General features: G+C 38.6%; 1 protein-coding gene across 2 annotated transcripts in view; it reads left to right on the top strand.

Annotated features, from left to right (window-relative positions):
• Window positions 1-13,045, top strand: part of EFNA5 (ephrin A5) — a 227,370-nt gene that overhangs the window by 66,272 nt on the left and 148,053 nt on the right. The window lies entirely within an intron of this gene.

The following is a 13,045-nucleotide window of genomic DNA, read 5'->3' as shown; positions in this document are numbered from 1 at the left end:
TTTCAATTTCCCCTCATCCTGAGTTTCCAGTTTTAATCTGGTGAGGATTTGAAGGACTTTCGCAGCTCACTGCAGGGATCCTTCAAAGATATGCATGGGAGCAGCTGAGCCATTTGAGTGAAGAGAAAGCTTGAAAATGAGCTGACCTTGAACAAAACATTTTGCTTTAGTTATTGTTAAAGGTAGGAGGGCTGCCTGTTACTTTCTACCAGAACAGCTCACCCACTGAAGTGAGAACCTTAGCGTTCCCTTGGGTGAGCTGTGAAGCTGGTGTACTAAGCACTGTGCTCCAGTGTGTGTACAGGTTTGTGCTTAGTAGTGCGAAATCAATTTACTTGCTTCTTCCTAATCTGAAGATTGTCTTTTGGCTGACCAAAGTTTTACAAAATGCGTAGCAAAGATTTCTGCTAAGCAGGATGGAGTAGCGATGTTCATTTTTTCCTTTAAAAACAAAGTGGTTTTATGTACAAAGAGAAAAATGCTTTTCTCATCAAAGGCATATCTCAAATCTTCAATTAGAAGAGGGTGTTCCCACTTTCCACTCCAGCCAAATTCCGATTGAAAAGCATAGCTTGCAAGTTTGAAATGGGGCCCTTAGGTTGTTTTAAGCTCCATTGTACTGATATTTTTCTCAGCTTTTGGATGGTAAACAAGATCTGTGGTTTCCATCAGTAATATAATTTAACTTTTGGCAAGGTATAGAGCTTTGTTCAGAAAGGAGAGACGAGCTTTGTGGCTGAAGCTACTGAGGGACACATTTTACCTTTAAAGATCATTTAGAGATTTTAGTGTGAGGTGTCCCTGCCCATGGCAGGGGGGTTGGAACTAGATGATCTTAAGGTCCTTTCCAACCCTAACTATTCTATGATTCTGTGATCACCCAACTAATCTCTGGTTCAGGTCTCTACAAAAGCAGCTCTTTATGGAGCTCAGCAATTTTAAATAAAATCATCTTTGCCTTTCCAAAACATGGCAAAACACTGTGCCAGGTTTCTTACAAGCAGGGAGAGGGCAAGCTGATCTCTATATTTTTTAACAATATTCTTTCTTGTTCTGTGTTGGACAAGTAGATTTTGGAGGCAGTCCATCTGGAATGTTAGATGCATAGTAGAAACATCCCACTGTTGTGAAGTGCTACTAGACAAGTTGCAACTGGGGTTCTCTCGACATTATCTCTTGGGGGTTTAACAGATACAGGTCACCATTCTTGAGACAAAGGCAAATGAGCTTTTTCTCTGTACTAAACCCACTGTTGCATAAGCAGCTTCTATGTAAAAATACACAAACAAACCCTTTGCCGGAATCCCAGGGGGGCACTGTTCATATATTTGTGATTCATTTGGTCAAAAAAACAATTACCAAATATGAATGATGGCTTCAGATGATTTCTGAAGGATACAAGAAATGAAAATGCTGTTTGCTGCTTTGAAAGTGAGGATCTTGGCTTAGGTTTTGTGACCTGAAAACAAGTGCTGGCAGTGAAAGTTGAAAACCTGTTTGATTGGCCTGTGGTCTTTTTGATCTGTGAACACAATTTAGCATACCATCTGGGGAAGATATCTTCACCTGGCACAGAGAGGAAGTAGGCAAACCAAGAACAGTGTCCAAATGTACTTTAATTTCTGTTGCTCTTGAATCTGTCCATTCTCATTTTGATTAAGGGACTAGAATTGAACATCTGCAAGGTACAATGCACAGCTATCCCTGAAACTGGGTACAAGATCACAAGGTTGTATTAATCATAAATCTACTACAGTCTATTACCACGGCTTTAAAAATGCCTCCCCCTACCTCACCTTCAGCTTCCTGCTTCCAAAAACCAACAGAAGCTTATTTTAGATAATTGTAAAACTGTTTTTTTTTTTTTCTGTTTTTTTTTTTTAAAGGAGCACTACAAGCAAGCAAAAGAAATTTGAGGTTTGTTGCTATTAATGTTGTTTTTAGTTATTACTGATAATGCATGCATTGCTGTCTTGATTTCATAAGAATTGTATCTAAGTCTTTCATTAAAGTATGTATTAATTAACTGGATAAACTGAGTTACCAGGGTTCCTTTGTTAGACTGTACTATACTAGCATTGTTTTTTGTAGGACTTTAATTTGTTGGGGTTTTGTTTGGGTTTTTTTTTTTTTACAAACAAATCTATAGCTGTCCCTGTCAAGAAAGAACTGTCTTAATTTAATCTTAAAAGAGACTGGCTTTTTGTAACTGGAGGGAAAATATATCCAAGGCATTTCCAGCCGTCCCACTCATCTCGAGAATCCAGTGCTTCAGCAGCAGCACTCTTTTCTACTTGTAAAATTCCTTACAGACATGGAGTAATTTAGATTCCTTTTCTTCTGTTTTTGCACTTCTTTGCTGAGTACGCCTGGAAAGCATGAACTAAAAAATTACAAGTTAGAGAATGGAGCAGAAACACGGTACAATATAACTAAAGAGAAAAGAAAAAAAACCTGGCTGTATAGAAACTGTGGGATGTATGAGAAGGAAAAGAAGAGCCTAAAGGACTCTTGAAAAGAGATGGAGGTGAGTTTTCATGAGGCTCTGAAGAAATTTGTCCTTTCAATGTACGCTCAGAAATAGCTGGCAGGTGATACGTTGTTGAAAGCAGAAAAAGAAGCTGCCAAGATAAAGGAGCTGGACATTAAAACACAGTTTAGTATGGCTTTTTTCTGTCCTCTACTATGTCAAATTAACCTTCTTCTAAATTTTCCTTATTCATTAAACAATGAATATTGAGCATTTGAGAGTTATCTGAGACTTCGTGGTTTGTTTTTAGTGGAGGCTGAGCAAGCTGAAGGGGTTTTTCCACTAGCCGCTTTTTGTCATTTTGGTGCTTCTGTGGAAGGTACTGCTGCCACAGAGCTTTTGGGATAAATGCTCATTCTTTACTTCTAACAGTCTGGGGTTTAAAACAAAATCCTGCCAGTAAATGTGTACAAGCCTGCCCTGACTTACTAGGGCCATACCAGGCTGTATTACGGAAGCAGCAGAGGTAGGATGTGTGGGCTGGGAGTAGCAGAGGGGCCAGTCAAGACTGGCTAATAGTGAGCCTTGAAAATAAATATGTTTAGTAGTGTGTCAAACCCCTCTGTTTTTTTAATTCAGGAATGACAGTATTCTGATTCCAGAATTGGTGCAAAATTGTAAAATACTTTGGAAAAAATCTCCTGTCTTTTTTAAGAGACCGCTTTGTGGCACATATTTTTCATCCCTGAACCTGACTAGTAATTCTAGCATTTGACAATTCCCCACATTATTTTATAAATAACCTGTAGATTTTATTCCTTCCAAAGTGAAGTCTATAAAATGATTACTTGGTATATTATCTTTTTTTTTCTTTTCTTTTTTGGACAGTCAGGGAAAACCTGACATTACGATGTAATCCTCTTAGCTCACTTCCTTAAATAACATTATAAAGTTATATTATTGCAGAATTGTTCTAGTGCATGAGTCTGAGCGACACAATTGTTATGTGGAAAGTACTATAAACTTGTATTTTCCAGTTTATATGCTTGAGCATGAAAGATGATCATGTGTAAAATGGCTTAGGAAAGGCAGGAGGAGATAAGGGGGCAGGGAAAGGAGAGGATTAGTTAATGAAACAATGTCATGGTAATTGTTTTTCTGTGTCTACACATCTTTGGCTGAGCCAAAATGTTGATCACTTTAAAATCTGTTCTGTGTAGGGTGCTTGTTAGTCGTAGTGGCTGGGGTCTGGTATGCATCAAATGCTTGAATTTACTGTGCGTCTTCAGAGATGGGTCAATTTATACAGCACGGCATATGAGGTGTTGAAGGCATATGCTGGAGGACGTAGTGGCCCTTGGGGAATATTTCTTGCAGGGGAATCGTTACTATGGTGATGCCAGTAAAGCAAGAAATGAGGTAATACGTTGTGATGCTTGGCGGGAGAAGTGAACAACTCTTGCAGATGACTTTTTTGATACCTTGGGCACTGAAAAATCTGTTTTGATTTTTTTTTTTAATGTTTAGTCTGATTAATCAGTTACGAATTTCTGTCTGCAGAAGTTACTTTTTACACAGTGTATTTTCACCTTATGGTCCACTTTGATTCATCATCCGTGTCTTCTACTGGTTGAGAAGTAGTGAAAGACTCTAGTCCCCCATGCTTTGTCAAGAGATGATTTTTCATATTAACGCTTACAAAGCAGAGACAGTGCCCTGCACAGTTGCTCTTTACCATATTAAACAGGAATGTCCGTCAAAGTCTTAGTCAATGATGGGTATAAATCAAAGTGAGAAAAAATAGTACATACAGAATTTAACATAACTGCATTTTTTAGTATGTAAGTAAGCTTAATGTTTTCCACCTGTCTTATGTCTATCAAGATCAAACTCAGGTAGGCATTCGCATCCACAACTGAAACTTGCAAACCTCCTGTAAGTTAATCACAGTCCAAACTCTCCCCCACTGCTTTTGTCAATATCTCTTTTAAAGGCAAGTGCTAAACTTAGGTTTGCATTAGTCTTTCTTTTCGTTATTCTTTTTCTTCTTCACAGTTTCAGGCCCTAAGACCTCTTTCAATAGACATTAGTTAAGGCCTGGAATTGAGTAGACATTTGTGAAGGAGACTTGAAGTTTGGGACAGAATTGTCCTTTATAGTTTTTCGATGGAGGAAAAAAAATCTTCGTATGGGAATAAAGACTTTAACTTAATCTCTTGCCATCTGGAAAATGTAGAAGCCAGAGGTTGTTGGCACTAGGTCACATCCCTTATGTAAACTGTCAAATTCTTTTCATATTAATGGCATATCAAGTTAAACCCATGAGGTTTATCATGGCCAGAGCTAGTTTATTGATTTCTATTTATTTATTTATTTATTTTTAATTCTGATTCTGTCCTATTTAGTACTTTATAGTGTTGACTGATTTTTGGTAAACATTTGTCCTTTAGGCTTAGTACAGAATTTTCTAGTGTTTCCCAGTTCCTTAGTTCTCTAGTAGATTATTATGTTTTTTAGAGCCTTTTATGTGAAATGCCCAGGAAGGGGAGAATATTCTCAAGTGACTTTTGCAGCTAATTAGCTTGAAATGAAGCTGGAGACAACTGTTAGGTACAGCGAGATGCCCTGACAAATGCCACCATAAATAATTCTAGCACTTCAGATTTCTGGATGCATGCTGCAACCCAGTGTGGTAGCTATGTGTGGATGACTCCTTCACAGCCTTAGGCAAAATCAGTGAAATTCAGGGAGTTTTCCCCTCCTCCCCTGAAGGATTTAGCATGGTTGTTGCTTTTTGTTTGTTTCTCTGTTTACTTGTTTGTTTTATGAGCAGGCAGGCTAGGGGGAGTAGGGTTGCCATCACATCACACTCCCTTTCTTTATGCTCACAGCATGCACATAAAAGTGACAGCTTGCCTCTGCCGATTGCCACGGGAAAATAAAGAGTGTGGGGATGGGGCAGAAACAAAGAATGTTTATAATCATTAATTCTTAGTCTGGGAAGGTAACTCACTCTGGAAATTGGCCCTTAAGCTCTTAGCTGTATTGACAGCTTTATTCAAAGACTGAACACTGGCCAACAACGGCTGTTACCAAAGTTGATATGTATTGATTTTTATTTTTTTCTTTCCTGAAATTTTTCACAACTTCTCTCCCATCCCCAAATAAAAGGGAAACCATGAACTCTGTTTTAACCCTTTTGATAGGCTAAACCACTGCACCAGTGAAACCCTGTAAGACTTGTTATTGCAGAAAAAAGACTTTAATGTTGCATGCTGAGAATAATGGCCAGTAGACAAAACCATAATGTTTTATTGCCAGACACCCTGTACCCAGAATATTTTGCCAGAAGGTAAGATGTGTGCGAGAGAGCAACATACTTTTATGCTAGCTTTTACTAGTACTTTATTCTTTCCTTTCCCCTTTCCCATGTGATTAGGATCTTAAGTAGAACAGTAAAAAAGACTAGGCAAACTGAAAGTTTTTACAGCTGCTGATTTATTTTAGGCATTATATCTCTGCTCACTCATCGATCTCCCCTTTTCTTTGGGATGATTGGAGGAAAGAGTTGGGAGCAGGGGGAGGGTAGGTGTCCCCAGGCCACACAGCCCATCCTCATACCGGGGCAAGTTGTTCTCCCTCAGGTGATGAAAAGAAGGGTTGTTTTTTTTTTTTTTGCCCTGGGATAGCACATCTGAAGTAGGGTAGTTAGGAGAAAATGCGGCAGCACCAGCACCCTCACAGTAAGTTGCTGGGTGCTTGTTTCCGGCATTGTCCAACTTGCCATCAGAGCAGGCAGAGCTGAGTGGAACATATTGGCAGATTTTCTTAAGTAAGCGTTTCCAATTGATGATGGTGGGAACGTGCTGGTGGACAAGCTCACTGCCTGTGTTACACAGGATTTTCTGTCAAAACCCTCAAGTACTACAGGGGTGCTGATAAAAGGGGCCCCTCTCTGGTGATGCAGAAAACTGTTGCTACAAAACACCTTTGTCAAACCCCAGTCACAAAACAATGTGAAAAGGGATGGTTGAATTAAGTGTGAAGGTGGGATGAAGAATAGGAGTGTGATGGAAGCAGCTGAGAGAGAGATACAGAAGTTTCACGTTTAGTTGCTATACTGAGATCTTTGTATTACATTAACTTCAAAGAATGTGCCCTATTGTTGACTAGCAGGATGTAAAATTTTTTTATGGCAGTGCCTCATAAATATTTGCTTATAAAACTTCAGCATTTGCTTGTCTTCCTATTTTCCTGCAAAGGAAACCTGCATGTTTCTCTCAGTGATATGGCTCTGCTGCCAGGGTGCAGGCTGGTGCCAGCCTGGGCTGAGTTAGCTTTGAAATGAACTGGGGCTGGAAAAGTATTGTGGCTCAAGGTTTTTTATTTTACTAAGGCATTTTCTTTTCTTTTATCCCTTGGTAAGATCTTGCAATGGCACAGCTGGTCAGGTTACAGCTGATCAGGGTGAGGATCTCTCCAAGGCACAGTGCCCATGATGAGGAGAGACAGGAGGATGTGCCCTGGGCAATTAAAGATGGATGTGGGAAGGGTACCAGATCAGCAGAGAGGAGGATTTCACAAAATCAATTCAAATTTCTCTCCTTTTGCTAAATCAGTCAGCACTGAAGCAGTTCCAGACTTTTTCCCTGTATTTCCCTTTCTAGCACTCCTTTTCACCCCCACACCTTCCCTAAACCCCCAAATTGGTTTACTCTTGACAGAAGCCAGGGAATTTTACATTCTTTTTAATATTTAGTACCCTGTTTCTGTTCAAAATGCATTCAGTAGGCAGGTTCTCTATCGTAATGCTCTCACAGAGATTTTGGTGGGCTGTAGGGAAATTGCAGTATATTCATAATAAAAATCATCTTTAGGGAATGACCATTACTTTCTAGACAGTAATATTCCCAAGTTATGTTATGTAGTCACTAAAATAAGTCAAGCCTTTTCATTTCTCTGAAGTAAGGAAAACTTGTTCCTCTGTTGTGTATTCCTCCACAGACAAGGGTGTATGAACACTCCCTTGTCAGTATAAGAACCATTCACTTCCCTTGCATTTGAAACACACTCAAAATTCTAGCAGGAGAATCCCACTGAATTCTTTCTTGTAGCCTGGAGAGGAATGTGTGTTATTAGTGGTACAATTTTGTTCAGAAAACAAAGTGCTGATGTAGATTTGCTTGCTGTTTTTAATTTAACCTTTTAATTGGCTCATGTAGCTTTCTCCCACTGCAGTTTGTAAGACAAGTGCATAACTTAGCATCATCTACCCCCAAAATATGAGTAACACCGAAAATAAAATACAAAATAAAATAAAATAAAATAAACATAAAATGTAGAACTGGAGATGCCTTTTACTGACTTTGGGTGTGTTATACTGTACCCAGACAGCAAGCCATCTGCACAGTGAAAAGTTCACTAGTTGTGTGCTTCAAGCTTGTAACCACAATGTGTTGTTTTATCACTGAGTGCCGTGAAATGATTGACCCAATGGGTTCCCATGCACTACCCCCCATGTCGGATTATAGGCATCCTTGGTGCTGGAGTGCTTCCCATTCTGACTGAGGCAAACCAGAAGAACAGAAGCCACACAGCAGGTTGCACAGCTTTTGATGATGCTTTTTTCACAGACCACTTTCTCTTTAACTGGGAATGATCCCCAATAACAGCCCCTACCAGTTTTACTATTAGCTACTCGCTTATAGACAAACCTAATCCAGGAAGGTAATGTTAAAAAACATACATACTGGCAGAGCAGTTGAAATTACATGATTCAGACAAATTAGTTACACTTGTAGTGTTTTTTCTTTGTCAGTAATGGTGTACATTTTTGCTGCAAATTTCTTCTGCTTTAATTTTTGTTTCCCTTTGGAAATAGTCTTGTGAACACTGCTAAGTCTGGGTAAGGTTTACACCTACTGCTTCCTAATGTGGTCACAACTAGTGAGAATGTGTATACTGTAAGTAAAGTTAAAATTCTTGTTAAAATTCCCTAATACATGAGTTTTTGTTGTTTACAAATGTAATGTAACGAACCCATTTGGATACCAATCAGGAACTTGTTGTAATTGCTCACACATAATTAAAATCTTTCAATGTGTTTTAATTAGTTGATAGAAGGGATTAAAATGATTGTGTGGAAAGAAGTGCAGCTTCTGTCTTAATAAATCAGGCAATGTTGGTGCCAAATCAGCCCTCTGTCCCATTTGAGCAGAGTGCTTTGGTAAAGGCACCAGTCAGACGGCTAAGACTTCCTGTGGCAGCAGCAAGCCTGTAGATCATTTGGGTTTGCTGATACTAATGTGCAATGTGGGATATTAGTCAGGACTAATTATATGCATTGGCTATGAAATAAATTCAAGGCCGGTGCAGGCCATGTTTGTGTGTGTAATTACTGACTTTAAAGTACTGGGTTAATTGACAGAAATTAAGAGGACCTTTCATTTACTGATACTGCGTTTCAGAATACCACCTAACTCCATTTGCTCCTTCTTTGTAGTTTGGTCCAGTTAGTTTTAAACACATGCCAGTATATGGTTAAGTAGACATCCAGTACACTTTGCCTATTTTTTTGCTTTCCTATTCTGTACTTTTTAATTTTCTCTTAAACCCTATAAGAGAGGCAGCAAACAATGAAATAATTCTAATAACATTTGGCAGCATGCTCGGGGACTGCTGTGTGGAATGCCATTAGCTTATGTTAGACATTCAGAAGAATTGCAAAACCCTATTTTGTGTATATAACGCTGAGGGCTGCTTTTTTGATGCAGATTAGAATGTGTGCATATTTACTATATGCATTTGATAATGCACTTTGTGTGTTAGGCCAGCAAATGTGTATATGTTGGAGATAAAATCTCAGTCCAGTGTGCTTTCATATCTATGCATCTATGTATAAATTTGAGTCAGTGTGCCTTTCTGATTTATGGTAAAAGTGAGCTTATTTGAGAGGTCTGGGAGGTGAACTTCAGCACTTGCCCATACAGAAGGGAAACTGGGATAGAGAAAGTTTGGGTGTTCTTTGACTGATAACTGCAGATGCTTTTGAGGTTTTATGATCTTAGTCCATGAAAGGTAAGCTAAGATTGATTACAGAATTGGACTGTCTTTCAGGGCTTTCACCAGAATAATGTACCAAGACAAAAAAATTCAACAAATATTCCCCTTATTATTTATTAAATTTACACTTCTGTAACTGTAATTGTAAATGGAAGGTCTGAGTATCTAATTAAAACAGATATTTCTGTTTGGGTCTTATGTCCCTACTTCCTTAGGGCATATTATTAGCTGGATGAATCAAAGAAAATGTAAGAATTTTTTTTATGTGTTTGTTGTCATCTGTGCAGCTATAAGAAGAATGCTCTTCTGTCTCTGTCAGGTCTGTATTAATAAAAATGGGTGCTAATTGTAAAAGCACTGTTCTCTTTTAACAAAATATGTGATTACGGTTTGCTCAGTGCCATCCATAACAAGCAAGAAACTTGATACTGTCAAAGCCTTTTTTCTTTAAGTCTGAACTTCTGTGGCATAAATTGCTTGTAGATAGGGTGTGAGCCACTCCATTCCCATTGTCTGTGCAGAATTAGCCACGTGAATGCCACAAATTAATCACATATGTCAGCATAGAAAGCTCTCACCCGCTAACATGTTTGTGAAAGCAGCTTTGAATCCAAGGGAAAGAACCTCTCAAACAAACATGAAAAATGTTGGGCTTTTGAAGGCCAGGGAATTGTGCACCCTGACCGGGCCTACCTGCTACCATGTGGGGGGGAGTGAGGGATGGGAAGACTACCAGCCTGGGAGGTTTTCTGCTAAATGATTTTGCTTTGACTAACTGATGCTGGGGTCATAAATGAGCTGCTGGCTACAGCCAGGCTGGAGCTCAGAGCGCAATGCCAGCTGTCTGCCTTGCTGGGGAACAATAGCAGTACCCTTTGGCATGTAAAAAAGGGGCATTCAGGCATAATGTTTTATTAGACTTTGAGATAACCTTTCCTTTTGCAACCCTCAGGATTCTTAGATGGGAATTATACAGTGTCATTTATAATTAACCTTTTTTCTCCATACCCATTTGTGCATAAGAATACCTCAAAAATTACCCATGAATGGCCATTATTATGCATTCTGGAATTGTCTTTCTTTTTCTCTTTTATGTTTCTTATCTGAAAACTGAGGTGATTTTGAATCATTTTCTTCATTTAATTTAGGAGGGGGAAGGAAAACCCAGAACACCCAGAACAACCAAGTCAGGAGTACAGACAAAAATAGTATATTTCTCTGGGATATGCTTGTAATGCAGAGCCCAAAGAGAAGGGTATTGATGTCCTTTCCCTCCCTTCTTCTCAAGTCCTTTGCATATAAAGGAATGATAGATGGAGAACTTTTGAGCTCCTTTGTTTCACAGGATTCTTGAAGTACAAATTCTTTGGAACAGAAACAGTTTCTATTTAGGTGCGTGCATGAAAGCAGACACATACCAGCCACTGTCAGAACATACACGTAATAATTATATTTATAGTTTATGATAACAGGGCTGAACATGAACAGAAATCGTACCTAAAGGACAACTTCTTAACTTGTGTTAAAAGCATGGTGTTTGCCTCATCAAAAAACTTCAATTGAATGCAGTTTTCCCTAGTCTTTTGTTTAAATATTTACCCTAAGATGCCAAAAAATCTTTTCTAACAGAAAAAGTGTGCTTTTGACAAACACAAACTTCACAGTGGAAGGCCAGAAATCATATTAGCAAAGAAAATAAAAGGCACCATGACATTTAGATGAAGATTATAATAAATACGAAGCATCAAGCGGGCAAACTTTTTCTGTTTTTTCTGATCACCTGAAGATCCTAGCTAAATTGAAAGTCATTTCAGGTGTGGAGCCTGAGTTCTTGGGCTGCACGCTTTGTATTATTTTCCTCTTAAATCTTCCTAAGGCATCATGCGTAATTTTCTTCTTTCTTTCTTTTTTGTTTTTTATGCATAGAAAGCAGACAGCCTGCCATGGAAGGTGTGGAGTAGGGGGAATGATGACATACGATAAGTCTGCTGTGCAGTATGACTTAGTCCTACCATGGACTTTATTCATGGCTTTGCCTTGGAATTGCTCTCATACCACTGCTGCCCTTCAAATCTGCTGCAGCATCTGTAGTTTTCCAGCTTCAAGACTCAAGTCATGCTGAAGGTCACATAACAGCTAACCCCAGAGAGTAAAACATGAAGTAAAGGATATACAGTTTGTCAAAGAGATGACCCTTCTGCATTTGGCCTCTGGGAAGCTGTGATATAATGACAGAGCTTAACAGCTTGCGCAAGCACTAGTGGCTTGGGGTTAGCACTGTTAAACAAATGTCTGGCTCATATTACTCACTATCCCTACCATATTCATAACTTGATATTCAAGAAGCACCCTTTAGGAGGTTGTGAAAAGGAGGAAATAGCAGGATTGCAGAGTCTTAGTGGTTCATTACTAACAGATGTTATTCAGAAACTTGCCTATGTATCCTCTTTTAGACCTCTGTCTGAAAACAGCTTGTGAAAAATCCTGTATAACAAAGTGAGTAACACTATTTTATGAAATGCTGAAAATATGAGAAAAGCATGTCTTGCAGGTACTCCAGAACTAACTGAGACATAGATTTCTGAAATCAGGTTAGCTTTAACTGCCACCTTTTCAGGTACAGAATCTGTACCCAGATTCAAATGTAGTATCATTTTAAGGAGGAATATATGAGTAGAAGTTGGAAAAGGATGATTTTATCACTGAGATGGTGTTAGCAGTATGATAATAGCTACTATTAGTTACTCCTTGCTTACCAGAACAAGTTCTGCACTGCATATGTCTTCAGGGTTGTTGACAGCTGATGCTTGCTTTCTATTCATAAGTGATTTTGGATCATTCATATTATTGCACTCTCTTATTAGTCTCCTTATCACTTCTTGTTGAGAAACGATAATATTCAGAAAACTACATGTAAACCCTGATAATGCTCTAAAAGCACAAAATACTACATTGGTCACTGACAAACTGCAATTCCTGTCTCCTAACAATAAATAACAATAATAAACAAATAAACTAATAAATTTGGAAACTATCACCTATTCCTTTTATAGTTATGTGAAGGAATCCTTGACAGGTCAGAAATGTTGGCTTATCAGAACATGATCTAGTGTCTGGACATTTTGGATACCTGTGAAAAGAAGAATCTGGAAGTCGATTGTCACTTACTAAATAGTTCATGCAGTATATTTTCAAGAATTCGGTGTAGTCCAGCAGAGTATGTGGTAAAGTCCTGTAGTAAAAAACATTCACTGTAAAGGGGTGTTGTTACTGCAAAAGGCTATCTTCTTTTCCCCTGTCATCTCATTACCTCTTCCTTTGTATCAGCAGAAACATCTCTGCAGCAGAATGGACCTATGCCAGTTCAAAGGCCTTGTGAACCTATAACATGAGTCAAGTGATCTCTGTAGTAAAGGTATAAATAGATCCTGAAAAAGTCCAGTGAGGTCTCAAAGGAAGGAAAAGAAGAACGCTTATTATTTCAAAACCCCTTTGTCTAATTTTCAGAATTTG

Source organism: Lathamus discolor, chromosome Z, assembly GCF_037157495.1.
Source record: "Lathamus discolor isolate bLatDis1 chromosome Z, bLatDis1.hap1, whole genome shotgun sequence".
Lineage (NCBI taxonomy): Eukaryota > Metazoa > Chordata > Aves > Psittaciformes > Psittacidae > Lathamus > Lathamus discolor.
The sequence above is the reverse complement of the archived record's forward strand: the minus strand, read 5'-3'. Positions and strand labels throughout refer to the sequence as shown.